This window comes from Lemur catta, chromosome 27 (genome assembly GCF_020740605.2).
Source record: "Lemur catta isolate mLemCat1 chromosome 27, mLemCat1.pri, whole genome shotgun sequence".
NCBI lineage: Eukaryota > Metazoa > Chordata > Mammalia > Primates > Lemuridae > Lemur > Lemur catta.
Window position 1 is genome coordinate 1,208,482 of NC_059154.1, and position 16,603 is coordinate 1,225,084.

General features: G+C 55.2%; 3 non-coding genes and 4 pseudogenes across 3 annotated transcripts; all 7 read right to left on the reverse strand.

Moving 5' to 3' along the window:
* Positions 1–1,075: 1,075 nt before the first annotated feature.
* On the reverse strand, positions 1,076–1,196 carry LOC123627908 (annotated as a pseudogene).
* Positions 1,197–4,677: 3,481 nt separating this feature from the next.
* On the reverse strand, positions 4,678–4,797 carry LOC123627916. Its single transcript, XR_006731526.1, has one exon. It is a non-coding gene; the product is annotated as a 5S ribosomal RNA (ribosomal RNA).
* A 1,213-nt stretch (positions 4,798–6,010) lies between these two features.
* Positions 6,011–6,132, reverse strand: LOC123627909 (annotated as a pseudogene).
* A 3,459-nt stretch (positions 6,133–9,591) lies between these two features.
* On the reverse strand, positions 9,592–9,710 carry LOC123627913. The gene has a single exon (XR_006731522.1). It is a non-coding gene; the product is annotated as a 5S ribosomal RNA (ribosomal RNA).
* A 1,205-nt stretch (positions 9,711–10,915) lies between these two features.
* Positions 10,916–11,036, reverse strand: LOC123627906 (annotated as a pseudogene).
* A 3,474-nt stretch (positions 11,037–14,510) lies between these two features.
* LOC123627914 lies at positions 14,511–14,629 on the reverse strand. Its single transcript, XR_006731523.1, has one exon. It is a non-coding gene; the product is annotated as a 5S ribosomal RNA (ribosomal RNA).
* Positions 14,630–15,815: 1,186 nt separating this feature from the next.
* On the reverse strand, positions 15,816–15,936 carry LOC123627907 (annotated as a pseudogene).
* Positions 15,937–16,603: the final 667 nt, after the last annotated feature.

Below are 16,603 nucleotides of genomic sequence, written 5' to 3' on the forward strand. Positions count from 1 at the left end.
CGGGTTTCAGGCCCCGCCTGGCCCCCCACCCCCACCCAAACCACGGGGCGCACCACCGTCCCACACCCCGAGGAGCAGACCCACGGGCACGCGCGCAGGGACAGGCTTCCACGCGTGGGGGCGGAGGGCCAGAGCCGGAGAGTGCGGGAGATAGGGCCCTCCGCCGGCCCACGCGAGGGCACGGGTGGGGAGGGGCTTTGGGGCGGGGCCCGGCACGAGGAGGCAGGGCCGCGCCTGCCGCCGGTCCTTCACCCGGAGGTCCTGAAGGAAGACCTGCAGTGTCCCCCCCACCCCGCCACCCCACCCCGTCTGGGGAGGACCGTTCTGCCCCGATTCCCCTCAGGGCCTGCGTGTGGCAGCAGCCCCCGCGCGGGGGCGGGGGGGCGGCGGGGGCGGGCCAGAGCCCGCTATCCTGTGGCCCGGTGGGGTGGGGTTTGGGGTGGGTAGCCACGGGTCGGGGGGCCGGTGGGTGGTTTGGGTTTGGCTGCGTGCGCTCCGTGTGCTGTTGTGCGTCCTCTCTGCCCGGGTGGCCGGAAACTCGCCCTGTGCGGCGCGCCGGTGTGTCCTCTCGGGAGCCCCGGCGGGTGGCGAGGAGCCCGCCCGGCGTGAGGCCCGGGCCCGAGGCCCGGGTGTGCGGCGGAGAGGAAGTGCACGGTCGGCCGGGGGTCCGGGGGGCCCAGGACAAGGTTTTGCCGCCGTGGGGCTGTCCCGCGCCGGGTGTACGCGACGTCCCGGAGTGCGGGGCGGGGGGGTGCCGGGGTGTGGGGGAGAGGAGACCCAGCGGCACTCAGGGGATCCCGCCGCCCGCCCGGGCCCGGTGTGGGGCCCAGGGCTGGGGCTCCGCTGCCGGGCCGAACAGGAACGGAACGGCTGGGACGCTCTGCCGCTGCCGCCACCTGGCGGTGGTGTTGCAGCGGGGGAGAGGGGAGGACGCCCTGGGCGGGGGCAGCGGGCCGCGCCGGCGGGGGGGCGGGGGGAGTGCCAGGGGCCGAGGGCGAAAGTGGAGGCGGGCACAGAACGCCGGGGCCCCCCCCACCCCCGACCCCTCGGCGGGCGGGACAAAAGAAGAGGCAAAAGCCTGCAGCACCTGGTATTCCCAGGCGGTCTCCCATCCAAGTACAAACCGGGCCCCCGACCCTGCTTAGCTTCCCAGATCAGACGAGATCGGGGACGTTCAGGGTGCTATGGCCCCTAGACGGCGGCGGCTGTCCCCGGACGCCTCAAAGAGGCCGAGCTGCCACGCGGCCCTCCCCGGCCCAGGCGCCCCACACCCGACCCCGCGCCCCCTCCTGCTGCCCAGTAGCCTTCAGAGCCTCGCTCTCTAGCTGCTACATACACACCAAACACTCAACACTTTGCCACAAACACATACACCAATGACAACAAAAATCAAACACTCAATACCACATCTATTCAAGCACGGAGGACACAAACGGGAGGGCAATGTGTGACTTGTGAGATTCTACAGACGTCAGGAGCCCACATGAAGGCTCAGGGAAATAATTCCAAAGGAGTGTGACGTGGCTCAGAGCTCCTTGGACATGAGCAGACTGGCTTCGGCGGACGGCAGCTCTTACGTTTTCACAGTGGAGCAGCCGGAACAGTAGAAAGTTCCTTCCTCGCCTTTCCTACTTCATGCAGTAGGAACCAGTCCACGGTTATATGGTGCATGGCTACGATTATTCTGTAGGGATCCCTGCAAAGAAGAAATGCTGTTGGTGTCTTTGGGGACTGGGAATTTGGGTGTGAGAGGAAGAGGTGAAATCGATCAAGTCATGTAAAAACAACTCTCGGTTCTCAGTTTGAACTTGGATTATCAGTGGAACTCAATGTGTTTTCCTGTAATTTTTTTTTTCTTTTCTTCCTTTATTTATTTATTTATTTATTTATTTATTTATTTATTTTTAGTTTTTCCACGGAAAGTGCCGAGACATAGGTGCGAACTCAACAGTAGTGCATTTCAGGCAGCATCTAGATCGTGGTCTCCGCCAACCATCGTTATTAAACGGTCCTAAGACTTACTGGAGACATAGGCTGACTTGAAGTCTGGGGCGGGAAACGGACGCTTCTTGTACTGGGAAGCGTGGATGCTATGATATCCAACAGGACGAGGGTCACGTCAAAAGACACAGGAACCAGAATGAGTAGACTCCCGTTTGCCAAACACAGGACGGTTTGATCGCCAGTAAGTATAATAATTGCAAGATATTGAAACACATTAGATACGTTTAAAATCCGCGATGAAACCCCTCACAATGCGAAGTAACTCGGGGTCACTTGCGGACAGCGGTAGGAAACAAAGGGAAAATGGTGACAACCGGGGCTGCCCCCGGACTAGTCGCGATGTATGGACACTCTTTCAAAAGACATCTCAACCCCTCACAAGGTAGGTACTGTATTTGGACTGGATCCAAAGAAACTGAAATGAGCGTGTGTGTCTCAGGGAAACGCAAACATTGAGTACTTGCTGTTATCTCTAATACGGTGAAATTTTTAGATGGAATAATGTGGCTGTGAGTACACTGAAAAATGGAAGAAAAGCCTCTACCTTTGATAGAAAAACATATTGACTTTTTATCGATGGAGGGATATCATTAAGGGGATCATGAACTTAAGGTAGGAGGGGTATAAAGGAAACAAGATCTGGCCAGGGGTTGGTGATTTCTTGAGTCAGGGGAGTGAGAAAATATTCTACTATTCTTTCCGATTTGTTTCTATTTCAAATTTCCCATCATGAAAAGTTTCCAAAGATACCATGAAACAGGATCAAAAACAAGCTGCAAACAGGACAAGGTATCTGTAGCCCATATAATTGGCAAAATGTTACTGTTACAGAATATCTACGTTTTATATGCTTAATGCGCCTTTGGCCCTGTGTCCTCATTATTAGTCAAGGAAATACGGAATAAAAAATGAAGCCAGATATAGTTTCCAACTCACCAGATTGAGGAAACTTAAGAAACTGATCACTGTGTTGGCTTTGAGGAAAACTCTTGCACTCACCCTGCTGATATGGGAGGCGAAATTATAGAACCATTTGGAAAACAATGCAGCATAAATGGATATGAATAAACCACTGGCATAATTCAGGAGCAAGCATATTCTCTGAGTAGCACGTACCAGAGAGAAGATAGGGCACATGTGACCAGGAAGCATCTAGGGTAATCCTCACGGGGAGCCCCTTGTACACGGACCTAGTCAAAGATCGCATAAAGATACTTCGACTGATTCGTGCAGTGCCATTCTCTAGCAGCGCTGATGAACTGCAGCTTCCTGTGTAAGCAAGGAGTATTCTCCAAACAGAAGGTTTCCCCTGGCACACAAGTTACCCAGAAGGAATCCAGAATCGTTCCACATGTATTCTATAAACTGTGAAATTAACAAACTACCTCAATGAGATAGTCCTATAACAGAGAGCCAAAAACTTTCAAAGGAAAAGCCAGGAAAAGGATGACAGTCGAGATGGGATTTGTTTGGGAGAAGCGTTTCTGTGGTTCCACGCCTTGAGGAAAAGATACACAGCGGCTTCCGACATATGCATCAACTCCCATTTTTATAAGGTGAGTGGTGGGGTTTTGGTACGGTTAATTCGATTTAATATAATAATCATACTGATAATCATGATCATTATTATCATCTCTTTAACATACCCCTTTCCCAAATTAAAAGAAAAAGAGAAAGAAGCAGATAGTAAGTTTCTAGTTATACACCCTGCTTAAATTGGATTATTTATTAATTTGGGGGAATGATTAGTTTGGGGACTCTGTGTCCGTCTATCGAGGACTACAGAATAGCCTCTCCATGGATTTGAGCCATCATGTACGTTTTTACTAAGTTTTTCCATCGAAGTTGGCACCTTTGCCCCGTAGGTGCCGCGTAGATTTTCTGTGACCTTTGAGTGTTATCCTTTTGAAAGATTGCATTCATTAGTGTGTATTGGCGAGGAAATAAGAAACATCGAAACTATCGATGGAATGTTGATTTCACCTAGAGCTATCTTGCTGGACTCCCCTAGGATTTCTACAGGTCTCCCGTGCATAGGGGGAAAACATTCTATTTTGAGAACCGTAGGAGGTGAGGAAAATGAAGAAGGTGATTTTCCTTTCCCACATATTATTAGTGTTTTCCCTTGTTGTAGTACATTTTTGGAGCGTCTCTTGCAGGGATCGAACGGAAGGATTTCCTATCAACACCCTGGTCTTGCTCGTGACTTTCCAAAGAATGTTTCTACTTCTTAAGCCTTCAGAATATTTTCTAAAGATTTAGACGTTTGAAAAGTGTCTCTAGATGTCTTCGCATCTGGATTCTTGAATTATGTTACCGTGAACGAATAGCCAACTGTTTAGATTCTCTTCTTCTGCATATGTGGATAGGGTCCATTTTTCCTTTCCTAGGGTGGTAACGTGGTCATCTCCTTGGACAACTTTAGACTGTGTCCTGAATTCAGAGCCGGTCGGTCAGAAGTTCCGGAGGCCCGGACCTGCGGCAGGTGTGTGAGGGGCGACAGCCTCGGGGACTGAGCCTCCACATCTCCAATCTGACCCTCTCTCCAGGGGCCACGGGGCAGGGTCCGGGCCGGCCGGGGGCGGGAGCCGGGGCGGGGCGCGGAGGGCGAAGGCCCCCCCCCTCCCCTTCCCAGCCCAGGGGGGGCGGGACAGAAAAAGAGGCAGAGCAAAAAGCCTACGGCACCCGGGATTCCCAGGCGGTCTCCCATCCAAGTACTAACCGGGCCCGACCCTGCTTAGCTTCCGAGATCAGACGAGATCGGGCCGCGTTCAGGGTGGTCTGGCCGTAGACGACGGTGGCCGCCCCCCCGGACGCCTCAAGAGGCCGAGCTGCTGGGACGCGTCCCTCCCTGCGCCGTCGGGTCCCTCCCCGCCGCCCTGGCCCATCGCTAGCCCACCTGCCAGTATCGGGGTGGGGGTGGGGGGCCAGGCGGGGCCTGACGGGTCTTGCGCGCGCACCCCCCCACCCCCACCCAAACCACGGGCGCACCACCGTCCCACACCCCGAGGAGCAGACCCACGGGCACGCGCGCAGGGACAGGCTTCCACGCGTGGGGGCGGAGGGCCAGAGCCGGAGAGTGCGGGAGATAGGGCCCTCCGCCGGCCCACGCGAGGGCACGGTGGGGAGGGGCTTTTTGGGGCGGGGGCCGGCACGAGGAGGCAGGGCCGCGCCTGCCGCCGGTCCTTCACCCGGAGGTCCTGAAGGAAGACCTGCAGTGTCCCCCCCCACCCCGCCACCCCACCCCCGTCTGGGGAGGACCGTTCTGCCCCGATTCCCCTCAGGGCCTGCGTGTGGCAGCAGCCCCCGCGCGGGGGCGGGGGGGCGGCGGGGCGGGCCAGAGCCCGCTATCCTGTGGCCCGGTGGGGTGGGGTTTGGGGTGGGTAGCCACGGGTCGGGGGGCCGGTGGGTGGTTTGGGTTTGGCTGCGTGCGCTCCGTGTGCTGTTGTGCGTCCTCTCTGCCCGGGTGGCCGGAAACTCGCCCTGTGCGGCGCGCCGGTGTGGTCTCTCGGGAGCCCCGGCGGTGGCGAGGAGCCCGCCCGGCGTGAGGCCCGGGCCCGAGGCCCGGGTGTGCGGCGGAGAGGAAGTGCACGGTCGGCCGGGGGTCCGGGGGCCCAGGGACAAGGTTTGCCGCCGTGGGCTGTCCCGCGCCGGGTGTACGCGACGTCCCGGAGTGCGGGGCGGGGGGTGCCGGGTGTGGGGGGAGAGGAGACCCAGCGGCACTCAGGGATCCCGCCGCCCGCCCGGCCCGGTGTGGGGCCCAGGGCTGGGGCTCCGCTGCCGGCCGAACAGGAACGGAACGGCTGGGACGCTCTGCCGCTGCCGCCACCTGGCGGTGGTGTTGCAGCGGGGGAGAGGGGAGGACGCCCTGGGCGGGGGCAGCGGGCCGCGCCGGCGGGGGGGCGGGGGAGTGCCAGGGGCCGAGGGCGAAAGTGGAGGCGGGCACAGAACGCCGGGGCCCCCCCACCCCCGACCCCTCGGCGGGCGGGACAAAAGAAGAGGCAAAAGCCTGCAGCACCTGGTATTCCCAGGCGGTCTCCCATCCAAGTACAAACCGGGCCCCCGGACCCTGCTTAGCTTCCCAGATCAGACGAGATCGGGGACGTTCAGGGTGCTATGGCCCTAGACGGCGGCGGCTGTCCCCGGACGCCTCAAGAGGCCGAGCTGCCACGCGGCCCCTCCCGGCCCAGCGCCCCACACCCGACCCCCGCGCCCTCCTGCTGCCCAGTAGCCTTCAGAGCCTCGCTCTCTAGCTGCTACATACACACCAAACACTCAACACTTTGCCACAAACACATACACCAATGACAACAAAAATCAAACACTCAATACCACATCTATTCAAAGCACGGAGGACACAAACGGGAGGGCAATGTGTGACTTGTGAGATTCTACAGACGTCAGGAGCCCACATGAAGGCTCAGGGAAATATTCCAAAGGAGTGTGACGTGGCTCAGAGCTCCTTGGACATGAGCAGACTGGCTTCGGCGGACGGCAGCTCTTACGTTTTCACAGTGGAGCAGCCGGAACAGTAGAAAGTTCCTTCCTCGCCTTTCCTACTTCATGCAGTAGGAACCAGTCCACGGTTATATGGTGCATGGCTACGATTATTCTGTGGGATCCTGCAAAGAAGAAATGCTGTTGGTGTCTTTGGGGACTGGGAATTTGGGTGTGAGAGGAAGAGGTGAAATCGATCAAGTCATGTAAAAACAACTCTCGGTTCTCAGTTTGAACTTGGATTATCAGTGGAAACTCAATGTGTTTTCCTGTAATGTTTTTTTTCTTTTCTTCCTTTATTTATTTATTTATTTATTTATTTATTTATTTATTTTTAGTTTTTCCACGGAAAGTGCCGAGACATAGGTGCGAACTCAACAGTAGTGCATTTCAGCAGCATCTAGATCGTGGTCTCCGCCAACCATCGTTATTAAACGGTCCTAAGACTTACTGGAGACATAGGCTGACTTGAAGTCTGGGGCGGGAAACGGACGCTTCTTGTACTGGGAAGCGTGGATGCTATGATATCCAACAGGACGAGGGTCACGTCAAAAGACACAGGAACCAGAATGAGTAGACTCCCGTTTGCCAAACACAGGACGGTTTGATCGCCAGTAAGTATAATAATGCAAGATATTGAAACACATTAGATACGTTTAAATCCGCGATGAAACCCCTCACAATGCGAAAGTAACTCGGGTCACTGCGGACAGCGGTAGGAAACAAAGGGAAATGGTGACAACCGGGGCTGCCCCCGACTAGTCGCGATGTATGGACACTCTTTCAAAAGACATCTCAACCCCTCACAAGGTAGGTACTGTATTTGGACTGGATCCAAAGAAACTGAAATGAGCGTGTGTGTCTCAGGGAAACGCAAACATTGAGTACTTGCTGTTATCTCTAATACGGTGAAATTTTTAGATGGAATAATGTGGCTGTGAGTACACTGAAAAATGGAAGAAAGCCTCTACCTTTGATAGAAACATATTGACTTTTTATCGATGGAGGGATATCATTAAGGGGATCATGAACTTAAGGTAGGAGGGGTATAAAGGAAACAAGATCTGGCCAGGGGTTGGTGATTTCTTGAGTCAGGGGAGTGAGAAAATATTCTACTATTCTTTCCGATTTTGTTTCTATTTCAAATTTCCCATCATGAAAAGTTTCCAAAGATACCATGAACAGGATCAAAAACAAGCTGCAAACAGGACAAGGTATCTGTAGCCCATATAATTGGCAAAATGTTACTGTTACAGAATATCTACGTTTTATATGCTTAATGCGCCTTTGGCCCTGTGTCCTCATTATTAGTCAAGGAAATACGGAATAAAAAATGAAGCCAGATATAGTTTCCAACTCACCAGATTGAGGAAACTTAAGAAACTGATCACTGTGTTGGCTTTGAGGAAAACTCTTGCACTCACCCTGCTGATATGGGAGGCGAAATTATAGAACCATTTGGAAAACAATGCAGCATAAATGGATATGAATAAACACTGGCATAATTCAGGAGCAAGCATATTCTCTGAGTAGCACGTACCAGAGAGAAGATAGGGCACATGTGACCAGGAAGCATCTAGGGTAATCCTCACGGGAGCCCCTTGTACACGGACCTAGTCAAAGATCGCATAAAGATACTTCGACTGATTCGTGCAGTGCCATTCTCTAGCAGCGCTGATGAACTGCAGCTTCCTGTGTAAGCAAGGAGTATTCTCCAAACAGAAGGTTTCCCCTGGCACACAAGTTACCCAGAAGGAATCCAGAATCGTTCCACATGTATTCTATAAACTGTGAAATTAACAAACTACCTCAATGAGATAGTCCTATAACAGAGAGCAAAAACTTTCAAAGGAAAAGCCAGGAAAAGGATGACAGTCGAGATGGGATTTGTTTGGGAGAAGCGTTTCTGTGGTTCCACGCCTTGAGGAAAAGATACACAGCGGCTTCCGACATATGCATCAACTCCCATTTTTATAAGGTGAGTGGTGGGGTTTTGGTACGGTTAATTCGATTTAATATAATAATCATACTGATAATCATGATCATTATTATCATTCTTTAACATACCCCTTTCCCAAATTAAAAGAAAAAGAGAAAGAAGCAGATAGTAAGTTTCTAGTTATACACCCTGCTTAAATTGGATTATTTATTAATTTGGGGGAAATGATTAGTTTGGGGACTCTGTGTCCGTCTATCGAGGACTACAGGATAGCCTCTCCATGGATTTGAGCCATCATGTACGTTTTTACTAAGTTTTCCATCGAAGTTGGCACCTTTGCCCCGTAGGTGCCGCGTAGATTTTCTGTGACTTTGAGTGTTATCCTTTTGAAAGATTGCATTCATTAGTGTGTATTGGCGAGGAAATAAGAAACATCGAAACTATCGATGGAATGTTGATTTCACCTAGAGCTATCTTGCTGGACTCCCCTAGGATTTCTACAGGTCTCCCGTGCATAGGGGAAAACATTCTATTTTGAGAACCGTAGGAGGTGAGGAAAATGAAGAAAGGTGATTTTCCTTTCCCACATATTATTAGTGTTTTCCCTTGTTGTAGTACATTTTTGGAGCGTCTCTTGCAGGATCGAACGGAAGGATTTCCTATCAACACCCTGGTCTTGCTCGTGACTTTCCAAAGAATGTTTCTACTTCTTAAGCCTTCAGAATATTTTCTAAAGATTTAGACGTTTGAAAAGTGTCTCTAGATGTCTTCGCATCTGGATTCTTGAATTATGTTACCGTGAACGAATAGCCAACTGTTTAGATTCTCTTCTTCTGCATATGTGGATAGGGTCCAATTTTTCCTTTCCTAGGGTGGTAACGTGGTCATCTCCTTGGACAACTTTAGACTGTGTCCTGAATTCAGAGCCGGTCGGTCAGAAGTTCCGGAGGCCCGGACCTGCGGCAGGTGTGTGAGGGGCGACAGCCTCGGGGACTGAGCCTCCACATCTCCAATCTGACCCTCTCTCCAGGGGCCACGGGGCAGGGTCCGGGCCGGCCGGGGGCGGGAGCCGGGGCGGGCGCGGAGGGCGAAGGCCCCCCCCTCCCCTTCCCAGCCCAGGGGGGCGGGACAGAAAAAGAGGCAGAGCAAAAAGCCTACGGCACCCGGGATTCCCAGGCGGTCTCCCATCCAAGTACTAACCGGGCCCGACCCTGCTTAGCTTCCGAGATCAGACGAGATCGGGCGCGTTCAGGGTGGTCTGGCCGTAGACGACGGTGGCCGCCCCCCGGACGCCTCAAGAGGCCGAGCTGCTGGGACGCGTCCCTCCCTGCGCCGTCGGGTCCCTCCCGCCGCCCTGGCCCATCGCTAGCCCACCTGCCAGTATCGGGGTGGGGGTGGGGGGCCAGGCGGGGCCTGACGGGTCTTGCGCGCGCACCCTCCCACCCCCACCCAAACCACGGGCGCACCACCGTCCCACACCCCGAGGAGCAGACCCACGGGCACGCGCGCAGGGACAGGCTTCCACGCGTGGGGGCGGAGGGCCAGAGCCGGAGAGTGCGGGAGATAGGGCCCTCCGCCGGCCCACGCGAGGGCACGGTGGGGAGGGGCTTTGGGGCGGGGCCGGCACGAGGAGGCAGGGCTGCGCCTGCCGCCGGTCCTTCACCCGGAGGTCCTGAAGGAAGACCTGCAGTGTCCCCCCCACCCCGCCACCCCACCCCCGTCTGGGGAGGACCGTTCTGCCCCGATTCCCCTCAGGGCCTGCGTGTGGCAGCAGCCCCCGCGCGGGGGCGGGGGGCGGCGGGGCGGGCCAGAGCCCGCTATCCTGTGGCCCGGTGGGGTGGGGTTTGGGGTGGGTAGCCACGGGTCGGGGGGCCGGTGGGTGGTTTGGGTTTGGCTGCGTGCGCTCCGTGTGCTGTTGTGCGTCCTCTCTGCCCGGGTGGCCGGAAACTCGCCCTGTGCGGCGCGCCGGTGTGTCTCTCGGGAGCCCCGGCGGTGGCGAGGAGCCCGCCCGGCGTGAGGCCCGGGCCCGAGGCCCGGGTGTGCGGCGGAGAGGAAGTGCACGGTCGGCCGGGGGTCCGGGGGCCCAGGACAAGGTTTGCCGCCGTGGGCTGTCCCGCGCCGGGTGTACGCGACGTCCCGGAGTGCGGGGCGGGGGGGTGCCGGGTGTGGGGGAGAGGAGACCCAGCGGCACTCAGGGATCCCGCCGCCCGCCCGGCCCGGTGTGGGGCCCAGGGCTGGGGCTCCGCTGCCGGCCGAACAGGAACGGAACGGCTGGGACGCTCTGCCGCTGCCGCCACCTGGCGGTGGTGTTGCAGCGGGGGAGAGGGGAGGACGCCCTGGGCGGGGGGCAGCGGGCCGCGCCGGCGGGGGGGCGGGGGAGTGCCAGGGGCCGAGGGCGAAAGTGGAGGCGGGCACAGAACGCCGGGGCCCCCCCACCCCCGACCCCTCGGCGGGCGGGACAAAAGAAGAGGCAAAAGCCTGCAGCACCTGGTATTCCCAGGCGGTCTCCCATCCAAGTACAAACCGGGCCCCCGACCCTGCTTAGCTTCCCAGATCAGACGAGATCGGGGACGTTCAGGGTGCTATGGCCCTAGACGGCGGCGGCTGTCCCCGGACGCCTCAAGAGGCCGAGCTGCCACGCGGCCCTCCCGGCCCAGCGCCCCACACCCGACCCCGCGCCCTCCTGCTGCCCAGTAGCCTTCAGAGCCTCGCTCTCTAGCTGCTACATACACACCAAACACTCAACACTTTGCCACAAACACATACACCAATGACAACAAAAATCAAACACTCAATAGCACATCTATTCAAAGCACGGAGGACACAAACGGGAGGGCAATGTGTGACTTGTGAGATTCTACAGACGTCAGGAGCCCACATGAAGGCTCAGGGAAATATTCCAAAGGAGTGTGACGTGGCTCAGAGCTCCTTGGACATGAGCAGACTGGCTTCGGCGGACGGCAGCTCTTACGTTTTCACAGTGGAGCAGCCGGAACAGTAGAAAGTTCCTTCCTCGCCTTTCCTACTTCATGCAGTAGGAACCAGTCCACGGTTATATGGTGCATGGCTACGATTATTCTGTGGGATCCTGCAAAGAAGAAATGCTGTTGGTGTCTTTGGGGACTGGGAATTTGGGTGTGAGAGGAAGAGGTGAAATCGATCAAGTCATGTAAAAACAACTCTCGGTTCTCAGTTTGAACTTGGATTATCAGTGGAAACTCAATGTGTTTTCCTGTAATTTTTTTTTTCTTTTCTTCCTTCCTTTATTTATTTATTTATTTATTTATTTATTTATTTATTTATTTATTTATTTTTAGTTTTTCCACGGAAAGTGCCGAGACATAGGTGCGAACTCAACAGTAGTGCATTTCAGCAGCATCTAGATCGTGGTCTCCGCCAACCATCGTTATTAAACGGTCCTAAGACTTACTGGAGACATAGGCTGACTTGAAGTCTGGGGCGGGAAACGGACGCTTCTTGTACTGGGAAGCGTGGATGCTATGATATCCAACAGGACGAGGGTCACGTCAAAAGACACAGGAACCAGAATGAGTAGACTCCCGTTTGCCAAACACAGGACGGTTTGATCGCCAGTAAGTATAATAATTGCAAGATATTGAAACACATTAGATACGTTTAAATCCGCGATGAAACCCCTCACAATGCGAAAGTAACTCGGGTCACTGCGGACAGCGGTAGGAAACAAAGGGAAATGGTGACAACCGGGGCTGCCCCCGACTAGTCGCGATGTATGGACACTCTTTCAAAAGACATCTCAACCCCTCACAAGGTAGGTACTGTATTTGGACTGGATCCAAAGAAACTGAAATGAGCGTGTGTGTCTCAGGGAAACGCAAACATTGAGTACTTGCTGTTATCTCTAATACGGTGAAATTTTTAGATGGAATAATGTGGCTGTGAGTACACTGAAAAATGGAAGAAAGCCTCTACCTTTGATAGAAACATATTGACTTTTTATCGATGGAGGGATATCATTAAGGGGATCATGAACTTAAGGTAGGAGGGGTATAAAGGAAACAAGATCTGGCCAGGGGTTGGTGATTTCTTGAGTCAGGGGAGTGAGAAAATATTCTACTATTCTTTCCGATTTTGTTTCTATTTCAAATTTCCCATCATGAAAAGTTTCCAAAGATACCATGAACAGGATCAAAAACAAGCTGCAAACAGGACAAGGTATCTGTAGCCCATATAATTGGCAAAATGTTACTGTTACAGAATATCTACGTTTTATATGCTTAATGCGCCTTTGGCCCTGTGTCCTCATTATTAGTCAAGGAAATACGGAATAAAAAATGAAGCCAGATATAGTTTCCAACTCACCAGATTGAGGAAACTTAAGAAACTGATCACTGTGTTGGCTTTGAGGAAAACTCTTGCACTCACCCTGCTGATATGGGAGGCGAAATTATAGAACCATTTGGAAAACAATGCAGCATAAATGGATATGAATAAACACTGGCATAATTCAGGAGCAAGCATATTCTCTGAGTAGCACGTACCAGAGAGAAGATAGGGCACATGTGACCAGGAAGCATCTAGGGTAATCCTCACGGGAGCCCCTTGTACACGGACCTAGTCAAAGATCGCATAAAGATACTTCGACTGATTCGTGCAGTGCCATTCTCTAGCAGCGCTGATGAACTGCAGCTTCCTGTGTAAGCAAGGAGTATTCTCCAAACAGAAGGTTTCCCCTGGCACACAAGTTACCCAGAAGGAATCCAGAATCGTTCCACATGTATTCTATAAACTGTGAAATTAACAAACTACCTCAATGAGATAGTCCTATAACAGAGAGCAAAAACTTTCAAAGGAAAAGCCAGGAAAAGGATGACAGTCGAGATGGGATTTGTTTGGGAGAAGCGTTTCTGTGGTTCCACGCCTTGAGGAAAAGATACACAGCGGCTTCCGACATATGCATCAACTCCCATTTTTATAAGGTGAGTGGTGGGGTTTTGGTACGGTTAATTCGATTTAATATAATAATCATACTGATAATCATGATCATTATTATCATTCTTTAACATACCCCTTTCCCAAATTAAAAGAAAAAGAGAAAGAAGCAGATAGTAAGTTTCTAGTTATACACCCTGCTTCAATTGGATTATTTATTAATTTGGGGGAAATGATTAGTTTGGGGACTCTGTGTCCGTCTATCGAGGACTACAGGATAGCCTCTCCATGGATTTGAGCCATCATGTACGTTTTTACTAAGTTTTCCATCGAAGTTGGCACCTTTGCCCCGTAGGTGCCGCGTAGATTTTCTGTGACTTTGAGTGTTATCCTTTTGAAAGATTGCATTCATTAGTGTGTATTGGCGAGGAAATAAGAAACATCGAAACTATCGATGGAATGTTGATTTCACCTAGAGCTATCTTGCTGGACTCCCCTAGGATTTCTACAGGTCTCCCGTGCATAGGGGAAAACATTCTATTTTGAGAACCGTAGGAGGTGAGGAAAATGAAGAAAGGTGATTTTCCTTTCCCACATATTATTAGTGTTTTCCCTTGTTGTAGTACATTTTTGGAGCGTCTCTTGCAGGATCGAACGGAAGGATTTCCTATCAACACCCTGGTCTTGCTCGTGACTTTCCAAAGAATGTTTCTACTTCTTAAGCCTTCAGAATATTTTCTAAAGATTTAGACGTTTGAAAAGTGTCTCTAGATGTCTTCGCATCTGGATTCTTGAATTATGTTACCGTGAACGAATAGCCAACTGTTTAGATTCTCTTCTTCTGCATATGTGGATAGGGTCCAATTTTTCCTTTCCTAGGGTGGTAACGTGGTCATCTCCTTGGACAACTTTAGACTGTGTCCTGAATTCAGAGCCGGTCGGTCAGAAGTTCCGGAGGCCCGGACCTGCGGCAGGTGTGTGAGGGGCGACAGCCTCGGGGACTGAGCCTCCACATCTCCAATCTGACCCTCTCTCCAGGGGCCACGGGGCAGGGTCCGGGCCGGCCGGGGGCGGGAGCCGGGGCGGGCGCGGAGGGCGAAGGCCCCCCCCTCCCCTTCCCAGCCCAGGGGGGCGGGACAGAAAAAGAGGCAGAGCAAAAAGCCTACGGCACCCGGGATTCCCAGGCGGTCTCCCATCCAAGTACTAACCGGGCCCGACCCTGCTTAGCTTCCGAGATCAGACGAGATCGGGCGCGTTCAGGGTGGTCTGGCCGTAGACGACGGTGGCCGCCCCCCGGACGCCTCAAGAGGCCGAGCTGCTGGGACGCGTCCCTCCCTGCGCCGTCGGGTCCCTCCCGCCGCCCTGGCCCATCGCTAGCCCACCTGCCAGTATCGGGGTGGGGGTGGGGGGCCAGGCGGGGCCTGACGGGTCTTGCGCGCGCACCCCCCCACCCCCACCCAAACCACGGGCGCACCACCGTCCCACACCCCGAGGAGCAGACCCACGGGCACGCGCGCAGGGACAGGCTTCCACGCGTGGGGGCGGAGGGCCAGAGCCGGAGAGTGCGGGAGATAGGGCCCTCCGCCGGCCCACGCGAGGGCACGGTGGGGAGGGGCTTTGGGGCGGGGCCGCGCCTGCCGCCGGTCCTTCACCCGGAGGTCCTGAAGGAAGACCTGCAGTGTCCCCCCCACCCCGCCACCCCACCCCCGTCTGGGGAGGACCGTTCTGCCCCGATTCCCCTCAGGGCCTGCGTGTGGCAGCAGCCCCCGCGCGGGGGCGGGGGGCGGCGGGGCGGGCCAGAGCCCGCTATCCTGTGGCCCGGTGGGGTGGGGTTTGGGGTGGGTAGCCACGGGTCGGGGGGCCGGTGGGTGGTTTGGGTTTGGCTGCGTGCGCTCCGTGTGCTGTTGTGCGTCCTCTCTGCCCGGGTGGCCGGAAACTCGCCCTGTGCGGCGCGCCGGTGTGTCTCTCGGGAGCCCCGGCGGTGGCGAGGAGCCCGCCCGGCGTGAGGCCCGGGCCCGAGGCCCGGGTGTGCGGCGGAGAGGAAGTGCACGGTCGGCCGGGGGTCCGGGGGCCCAGGACAAGGTTTGCCGCCGTGGGCTGTCCCGCGCCGGGTGTACGCGACGTCCCGGAGTGCGGGGCGGGGGGTGCCGGGTGTGGGGGAGAGGAGACCCAGCGGCACTCAGGGATCCCGCCGCCCGCCCGGCCCGGTGTGGGGCCCAGGGCTGGGGCTCCGCTGCCGGCCGAACAGGAACGGAACGGCTGGGACGCTCTGCCGCTGCCGCCACCTGGCGGTGGTGTTGCAGCGGGGGAGAGGGGAGGACGCCCTGGGCGGGGGCAGCGGGCCGCGCCGGCGGGGGGGGCGGGGGGAGTGCCAGGGGCCGAGGGCGAAAGTGGAGGCGGGCACAGAACGCCGGGGCCCCCCCACCCCCGACCCCTCGGCGGGCGGGACAAAAGAAGAGGCAAAAGCCTGCAGCACCTGGTATTCCCAGGCGGTCTCCCATCCAAGTACAAACCGGGCCCCCGACCCTGCTTAGCTTCCCAGATCAGACGAGATCGGGGACGTTCAGGGTGCTATGGCCCTAGACGGCGGCGGCTGTCCCCGGACGCCTCAAGAGGCCGAGCTGCCACGCGGCCCTCCCGGCCCAGCGCCCCACACCCGACCCCGCGCCCTCCTGCTGCCCAGTAGCCTTCAGAGCCTCGCTCTCTAGCTGCTACATACACACCAAACACTCAACACTTTGCCACAAACACATACACCAATGACAACAAAAATCAAACACTCAATACCACATCTATTCAAAGCACGGAGGACACAAACGGGAGGGCAATGTGTGACTTGTGAGATTCTACAGACGTCAGGAGCCCACATGAAGGCTCAGGGAAATATTCCAAAGGAGTGTGACGTGGCTCAGAGCTCCTTGGACATGAGCAGACTGGCTTCGGCGGACGGCAGCTCTTACGTTTTCACAGTGGAGCAGCCGGAACAGTAGAAAGTTCCTTCCTCGCCTTTCCTACTTCATGCAGTAGGAACCAGTCCACGGTTATATGGTGCATGGCTACGATTATTCTGTGGGATCCTGCAAAGAAGAAATGCTGTTGGTGTCTTTGGGGACTGGGAATTTGGGTGTGAGAGGAAGAGGTGAAATCGATCAAGTCATGTAAAAACAACTCTCGGTTCTCAGTTTGAACTTGGATTATCAGTGGAAACTCAATGTGTTTTCCTGTAATTTTTTTTTTCTTTTCTTCCTTCCT